We start from the raw sequence: 8,587 nt of genomic DNA, 5'->3' as shown, positions 1-8,587 counted from the left end.
CGGGGGTCTGTCTGCTGAACAAGAAGAACCGCTGTAGCTGGTGTCCTCTCCCTCCCCCGTTCCGTCCTTCCTGTGTGTGTCTGTCCCCTGGGGCTCAGGCCAGGACCAAGTTCCCTTCCGTCCAGACCTGTCTCTCTCTGGGTCTTCCTCTCTCTGCCGCCCCTGTGTCTGTCTCAGCGCTGCCTGTCTCCTGGTCATTCTGTTTTGCATTCTGTCTCCTGGCTTCTCTGCCTCTTTCAGCTCCTCGTCCGCCTGGAGCGGACCGACTTCCCCCTCTCCCTCCCCCGAGGAGCAGCGATGCACAAGGCTTTGCAGGCGTCCATTGTGCACCATCTGTGTGCTGAGCCCTGGGCAGCAGTGACTCAAACTTGACCCTTGCCCTCTGGGTAGAGAAGGGAGCCAGCCAGTGCACTGGGGTGCCTGACACAGTTTGGGATTGGGGGGGAGGTGCATTTTGATGGCATGGTAGGGAGGCTCTGCGGATGGTGGAGGGAGCCCAGGCCTTGCGGCTAAGAAGCTCGTGTCTCCTTGGTGATGAGGAGTGGCCGGAGGTTTCCGAGCCAGGGCCCCGCTGGACTGAGGGCAGGGCTGCCAGGTTCATGTGGATTGGAAAGGGGCAGCCGGGAGGTGGGGGCAGGGCAACCAGGGAACTGGGGCAGCAGGCCAACAGGAGGCTGGGCGCTGGCTGGAGGGGCTGTGCACCCCCAGGGGACGTGAGCCAGTGGGTAACCACAGACAGGTGGGTTGGGGGAGGCGGTTAAAGAAAGCTCAGTGACTCGACCGCCTCGGCAAGTGTCATGGAAGTCAGTGGTTGATCTCGGGGGATTGCAACCCCCAACCACCAAGCCGACCCACCTGCGTCCCAGGTGACGATCCGTATTCTCCAGGGACTGACTGACTCTCTCTCTCTCTCTCTCTCTCTCTCTCTCTCTCTCTCACACACACACGCCCCCCCCGCCCCCCCGCCGCTGCCTTTGCTGTTTGCATTCCCCTCTCCTTCCAGTAGAGGTCCCCCTCACCCACTCTCAGTCCCAAGGGAGGCCATGGGACCCAGGCCTAGGTCCCGCCCCCTGATGATAGCGGTTGGTTCAGAGGTGATCACATGACCCAAAGTGGCCCAACGAGAGCCAGCCCCAGGGGTTTTTGCGGGAACTGAGAGGAGAGGGCTCTGTTGGAACGTCGCTGGCATTGTATAACGGAGCCGGGGCGAGGCGGGGCGCCGGGGGGTGGGGGCCGCCTTCGCTCCAAGCTGGGGAGAGGCCGGCCTGACGACGGAGCCGGCGCAGGAGCGAGCTGGGAGATGCTGACTGCGAGCTTCCTGAGAGCAGCATTCGAGCACCTGGCCCCAGCCAGCCCTGAAGCTGGCCCTTCCCCGAAATTTTCCACTGTGTGAGCCAGCACATGCCCTTGGCAATGGAGGTCCGTTTTCCCTGGTCTTCCCCACGTGAGCCCCGACTCTCTCACCCAGGGCGTGGCGTGTCTCCCGACAAATCCGGGAAGAGTGCTTACCAACATGGCGGCTCTCACTGCTAACCAGAAGTGTCTCTGTCCCCCTCTACACTATCCCCTTCCCGTGCACCCATGTGACAAGGACTGGGAAATATCACAGCTAGGACAAGGAAAGAAACAGGATTATCATGGAACCATTTTTGGACGTCTGAAACAGCCTTTTCTAAAATCCTCAGAGCTCCAGCAGTTTAGTGCTGTGTGGCCTCAGGAAAGTATCTTAACCTCTCTGGGCCCCAGTTCCCTCACCTGGAAAGTAGGGGGAATAATAGTGTCTCCTCAGGTTGTTTTGAGGATCTAATGAATTACTAATACTTGTGACATGCTTGGGACGAGCCCTGGCACATAGTGAATCTCAATCAATGTTCGCGGCTGTTGTTATTACCATTATAGTTACTGCCCTCAAGCACGTTGAGACTCCACAAGTCCAGCTCCTAGAAACTGAGGCACAAGGAAAGACGACAGTCGCCCACCCCAGGTGCTTTGGGCTTGCCGTCTGGCTTACACCTTGCTCTCTTCAGACATGCACCTCCTCCAAAGGACTGACGCGGGACTGATCACCCAGCACACCCGGATGATCCACGCCCGCCTCATGCTTCGGGGCTTGCGTGGAAGCCCACCAGGAAGCAGGCGGAAGAGAAATCTGGCTGAGCGAAGGGTGTGAGCGGAGGGCTGGAGACTGGACGAGACGGCCCCCGCATCGCGGCGGCTGCCATATCCCTGCCGCGGCCGCGGGCGGCCGGTGAGGCAGGCCCAGGTGGGAGCTCAGAGGAACAGCCGCAGGGGGTGCATTTTTCCGGTCCCTCTCCTTCCCTTTGCTTTCCCGCCCCAGGCCCTGGGGGGACAGGCCGCTGGGAGGCAAGGACCAGGATGTGGTGCCAGGCTCGCAGGCCCCGCCTCTCTCTGGGATGCCCCCAGGTGCACGGGGTGCCGCGGGCTCAGTGTCTTCCTCTCCCAGGCTCTGGCAGGAATCGCAATCTGCTTCGTGCCAAAGAATCTCAAGAGGCTCTCAAGTCCTGCTTTTGCCTCCCCGAGAGCTCCCTTGGTTATGAGCTCATCTGACCTCCGGGCAGCCCCCAATGGTAGTGTCGAGCAGGAATCCGCCTCCCATTATACAGATAGAGAAACTGAGGCAGGGCAGCGACTGGACAGGGTCCTGCAGGGACTCGGTGAAGGAGGCTCTGGAATCCAGCCATCGTCCCCTGGATGAGACCAATCAGACCCCTGCTTGTTTTTGTAAATAAAGTAGTTGAATCCAGCCACGCTCACGTGTTTACATACTGTCCTGGGCTGTTGTAACGGTACCATAGCGAAGCTGAGTGGCTGTTACAGGGCTGTTTGACTTGCAAAGTCTGAAGTATTTACCCTTTGGCCCCCACAGAAAAGTTTGCCCATTGTTGCCCTCAACCGCACTTTCCTATCGAAACACTTGTTAAAACAACAGCATTTACCTCCTACGTGCCAGGCACTGCGCATGGCTTTTCTGAACGTTTTACCCACACGTAAGGAAGGGTGTAGCTCAGAGAGTTTTCACACACTAAATACACCTGCATAACGAGCGCTGGATCAAGAACCAGCAGATCACCAGCCCCCAGACATACCCCCATTCCTTCCGGTCTGTTCCCTCGAACGGTAACTGCTGCCCGACTTCTTGGTGCAGATGAATTTTGCCCGTTTCTTGGACTTTGTGTTCCCGGATTCATACCGAAGCGCCCTCTTGGGTCCGGCTCCCTCCACTCTCTGCGATGTTGGCGAGATTCCCCGGTGTCGTTGCATCCGCTGGAGTCCGCTGGCATTGCTAGGAATCTCCCCCGGGGCGAGGAAGGGGCAGTGGGCCTGCCCGCCCCTCTGGCTGCTGGGTGTGGGGTCTGCTTCCAGTTCCCATGGAGTATTATGAACGTGCAAGACACCGAGCCTCTGCTCCTTCGTTTCACTCTGGCTTTAACCCTGAGACGGGGCCGACTTGCAGCCCCGCCTGCACGGTGTGAAGGTGGAAGTTCAGAGACCCCGGCGCCCGCCAGGTGACAGCGTGCAGGGCAGCCCCGGGTGCGGGCGGCTGTGCTGGCTCTCTGGCTCTCCGCCTTCCTTGTTAGATTCTGGCTTGAAATTTCGCCGTGACTTCAGACTGTATGATCCCATTTACATGAAATTTCTAACAAAAGCAAAACCATGGTATCAGAAGGGAGAGCCTGGTTTGTCTGAGGCTGGGAGCAAGGACTGACTGCGCAGAGGCAGCAGGAAATGATTTTGAACTGTACACTGAAAGTGGGTGGATTTCATGGGGTGTAAAATAGAGCGCAGTAAAGCTCAAAAAAAACCTCCGCACGTGCCTCAATGCCTTCATCCCCCTGTGCCTCAGTTTCCCTTGGAGGCGTGAGGCTGGCTGTGCGAACCATCGAAGGCCACTCAGCCACGGTCGTCCAGCTCCTCCCGCGATTAGAGGCTCCACACCACGTGACCTCTCCCTGCCAAAGTGCAGGCCGGGGCAGGGGTGGGGGGTGTCTCCCTGTCCAGAGGTCACACGTGAAGCGGCCTGTTGGCTTCCCTGTGTCCGACCTGCCATCTTGGGGGGGGGCAGGAGAGCCACGCGTGGCGGATGCCCAGGCCCCGAACTGTTTCTCCAAGTAGTCCCCGGGGAAGGCTGCTGCCTTTCAGTTCCTGCGCTTGTTTGTTTTCAAAGGGACGCTGCCAGACCACGAGGCCACCTTTGCCCTTTCATGGTTTGCTTTATGTAAAAAGCTTCAGAAGGAGAGAGCGAGCCGTGAGGCCACCTGAAACCCATTCTTCTGCCAGCAGAGAACTGCCACAGGCCCCAGCTGTCTGGTTTGAGGAACGTGCAGGACCAGCATGTCCGCTGGCTGACCCCGGCCCCCGGAACACGGGAGACCCTGATAGTGTTAACGGCCATGCAAACATTCGCTGGTTGGTGCAGGGACAATTGAACGGATGTCCCTGTGCAGAACGTGTGGACCTCAGCCCATACCTCACGCCTGACAGCAAGTCCACTCAGAGCGGGTCATAGACCAAAAGGCAATTCTAGAAATCCTAGCAGAAGACACAGGAGAAAATCTGTGTGAGCCTGTGGTTAGGCCAAGCTTACTTTGGACACCAAAGCACTAACGATGAAAGGAAAAAATTGATAAATTGGGGTTCATCAAAATGCCAAGCTTCCGCTCTGCTAAAGAACCGTGAAGAGAATGAAAAGAAAAACCACAGACAGGCAGATGATTCTTGCAAAATGCTTACCTGACACAGGACTTGTATCTAGAATATATAAAGAACTCTCACAACTCAGTAATAAGAAAGATAGCATCCCTCGCCCCACCAAAAACAACCTAGCAAAATACTTGTATAGGTCCTTCGTCAAAAAAAAAAATTTTTCAGAAAGCAAATAAGCCCATGAAAGATGGTGAGCATCACTAGTTATTAGGGAAATGAAAACAAACCACAATGAGACGTCCTATGTTCCCACTAAAAGAGCTACAAAGGTCGGCCACGGCAAATGCGGTGAGGATGCAGGGAGACAAAAATTCTCCTGCGTGGCCGTGGGAAGGGAAAATCGTACAGCCATTAGGAGAAGAGTTTGGTAGGTCCCTATGAAGTTGAACATAAACCCACCCCCACAACCTGGCAAATCGCTCTCCTAGGTATTTACCTAAGAGAAATCAAAATGCCTAGGAGCCTCTATATGAATGTTTACAGCGGCCTTGTTTGTAATCATCCACAACTGGAAACAACTGAGACGGCCTTGAACCGGCGAATGGACCGACCAACTGTGCTACGTTTGTAAAACGAAACCCCACTCACAATAAAAAGGCGAGGACTGCAGAGACACGCAATGGTAACTAATAGGCAGGAATCCGGGCGCATTGCATCAAGTAAAGAGAAGCCAGACTCAAGGCTGCTACCGAATGAGTCCATTTATGTGAAATTCTGGAAAAGGCCAAACTGCAGAGACCAGAAGCGGATCAGTGGCTGCTGCGGGCTGGCCAGGGAGAGGGGCTGAGGGCAAAGAGACGAGGGAACTGCGTGTGCGTGGGAACTATTTCATGTCAGGACTGGCCTGGTGAGTACATGGCTATACACCTGCCAAACTCGTGGAAGTGAACATGAAAAAGGGAACATTGCTGTACGCAATTCACCCCGCGATAAGACAGGACCGGTGAAAATAGTAACAGCCAACGTAACACCGCGTGTTACGTGCCAGGCACTGTTGACACGTAACACGTGGCCCTGACATATGTTAACTCACTCAGTCCTTCCAATGACCCGATGAGGTAGGCATTTGTTAGCCCCGAAGTGCGAGAGTTTCATCCCCAGAGCCCTCTCACCCTCTTGGTCTCCAGCGCCTTGGTCTGATCCCCGGCGCCCTGTTCCTGCCGCGCCCCTCGCCCCCTGTGACTGTCCTTTTTCTCCCTCAGCCACGCAGGAAAAGCTTGTTCTGCCGATGTGCCCACTGCTAATAACGAGGCGTAGCAGGGATTTCAAACGCACATGCCTACAGGAACCAGGCAGGTGACGTTTCCCTAGGTTGGCAACCCCCCGGGATGGCAGGCGTTCGGCGGGGACGTGGGAAGCCGGGGAGGACGCGCTGTGTCTAAAGTCGCTCCTCAGCCCCAGCTGCTGCGGTGGAAGCAACGCAGGCCCAGCGCTGTCAGACCTCCTGACGGTTCAGTAAATGCTAACGTGCTTCTGTTTAGGTCATGAGTTTAAAAATGTTAGCCAATCAGCCACATTTTAAGAAGTGTTTAGATGCTGGTTTTTACTATTGTAAAGCCATGTTTAACCTTTTCTTTTTTTTCTTCTAAAGTCACCCCCAAAGTACAAGAAAACAAGAAGCAGAGGCAGAAAGTCCACAGCTGGTGAAATAAGGCAACATCTGCCGTCCCAGCCACTGTCTGGGGAAGTGGGAAGGAGAATGGAGGGATGGAAATGAACTCGTGAGGCGGAGGAAGAACAGACCCAAGCGCTGCAGGCGTGGGTCCCCCTGCACAGCTTGGTCCCACCCGGAACCCTGGAAGCCTCCGGGACCGGAGGCGTCGGTGACTGCAGAGAGCAGAGGATTAGAAACAGGGTTTGGTGGAGAGTCTGCCTGTGAGACAGTCAGACCTCCAGGTGGCCGCCCCGCATCCTGCAGTGTCTCGGCCGCCTGCCCCTTCGTCCCTCTGCGGGGGACAGGAGATGGAGTGTCTGGAGAAATTAAATCAGGGAGGCTCCAGAATCAGGGACAGTAGGCACGGAGGAGTGCAGGGAGGGAGGAGCCGGAGGCCGCCAGCAATGGGCGGCAATTCAGTGGCGTGGGCAGAGCGAACAGCAAGGCTACTGTCCCCTTCCCTGGCCGTGCTCCAGAGATTCCGCAGCTCAGCTTATACCCTCCCTCCCAGAAGGCGACGAGGGGTCATCTGTGCCATCGGAACCGCTCAGAGGGAAGACCTCCAGCTTCTAACAGGAGGCTCAGGTCTAGAAGCTGCCTGGCCACCCACGGACTCACCAGCTGACACACCATGTCCCAGCTGCATGCACACTGACCCTATCAGTCATCCTAATGGACGTCAGGCTTCGAGGGAAGCTTCCCACGTAAAGCACGAGTTCAAGAGAAACTGACAGAGCCCTGGCTGGTGTGGCTCTGTGGGTTGACCGGCCAGCCTGGTAACCGAAAGACGCTGGTTTGATCCCCGATCAGGGCACATGCAGCCGACGAATGAACAGCAAATCTCAGTTTCCCTCTCTCTCCCTCTAAAATCAATTTAAACAATTATTAAGGAAAAAAAATAAAGTATAATAATTCTAACACAAGTCAATAGAGGATGTGTGAAATTGATGACTCTGGACTATACATATGAGCATTTTTTCAAGGTGGAGATAAGTACTAGAAGTAATAACTAAACAGTTTGGAAGCGATTGCCCCATGGAGGACGGGGACAGGCCTGAACGGCCAGCTCTGGGCACGCCGCGCGGGGGCTGCTATTTTTAAGTACAGCCTTCTCACATGATTTGATTTTTTTAAACTTCATTTTATTTTTATAAAAACCTTTAAAGTTGTAATTTTAAAATTCAATTTTAAGTTTCATTTTATTTTATTACTCAACACTGTTTCTTAGGTCCTATCTCTTTCTCTTGAATTCAGTAGCTGTTCTGCTGGAGAAAAACCTCTAGTAATTCTTTCAAGTATGGCCTGTGGATGAAAAGGCCATTTTTACCTTTTATCCTGCAAGATTTATTGAGGTACAATTACAAAGAGTAACATTCACCCTTGTCAGGTGTGTATTTCTGTGAATGTTGAGAAGCTTACACAGTCCTGTAACCACAACAACAAATAGTTCCCTTGTTCCTCTCTAGTCAGTCCCCTCCCCTCCCAGCTCCTGGCAACCGCTGATCTGGTTCCTGTCCCTATCATTTTGCCTTTTCCAGATGTCACATAAAAGGAACTAAACAATATATGGCTTCTTTTACTTAGCATAATGCTTTAGAGGGTCATTTATGACATTGCATTTACAGGGACCCTAGCAACTCAAAGGGATCGTTGTCACCACTCATCAGTCCTGTTCACATACTTGTGGCTGTTTGCTGGTCATGTGATCAGATTGTACTTCCTGGCTCGCTTGTGGTCGAAAGTGGCCTTGTGATTAGTTCTGGCCAATACCGGGTGAGTTCACGTCCCTTCCGGGCCAAACCATTTCTTCAACAACGGAAGACCCTGGTGAGCTCTCTCTCCTCGCCATTGCCACTGGCAACGTTTGCAGCGGTGGCTGCTCCGTCTGCCTGAACCTTGGAGTGATGACAATCAGTGGCGTCTACTGCCAACCTGCCACGGACAGGCAGCCCATAGATAGGTGGCCTGAACCAGAAGCACACCTTTGTGGGTTTAAGCCATTAAGATTTGGGTGTGGTTTGTTATCACAGCGCAGTCTGTACTGAGGCACACAGAAGGCTTGTGGTTTTAGTACCTTGGGAAGTTTTCTTTTATTGCTGCTTTCATTATTTCCTCTATTTTTTCCTCTGTCTCTCTCAATTTCCTCTTTCTTTCTGGAACTATTCGGCCGGTGTTAGAACTTTTCAATATATCCTCCATGTCACTTAA

This window comes from Pteronotus mesoamericanus, unplaced genomic scaffold (genome assembly GCF_021234165.1).
Source record: "Pteronotus mesoamericanus isolate MK-2021 breed Mesoamerican mustached bat unplaced genomic scaffold, CSHL_Meso_final scaffold_507, whole genome shotgun sequence".
Classification (NCBI taxonomy): Eukaryota; Metazoa; Chordata; class Mammalia; order Chiroptera; family Mormoopidae; genus Pteronotus; species Pteronotus mesoamericanus.
This window is presented reverse-complemented; position numbering follows the sequence as displayed.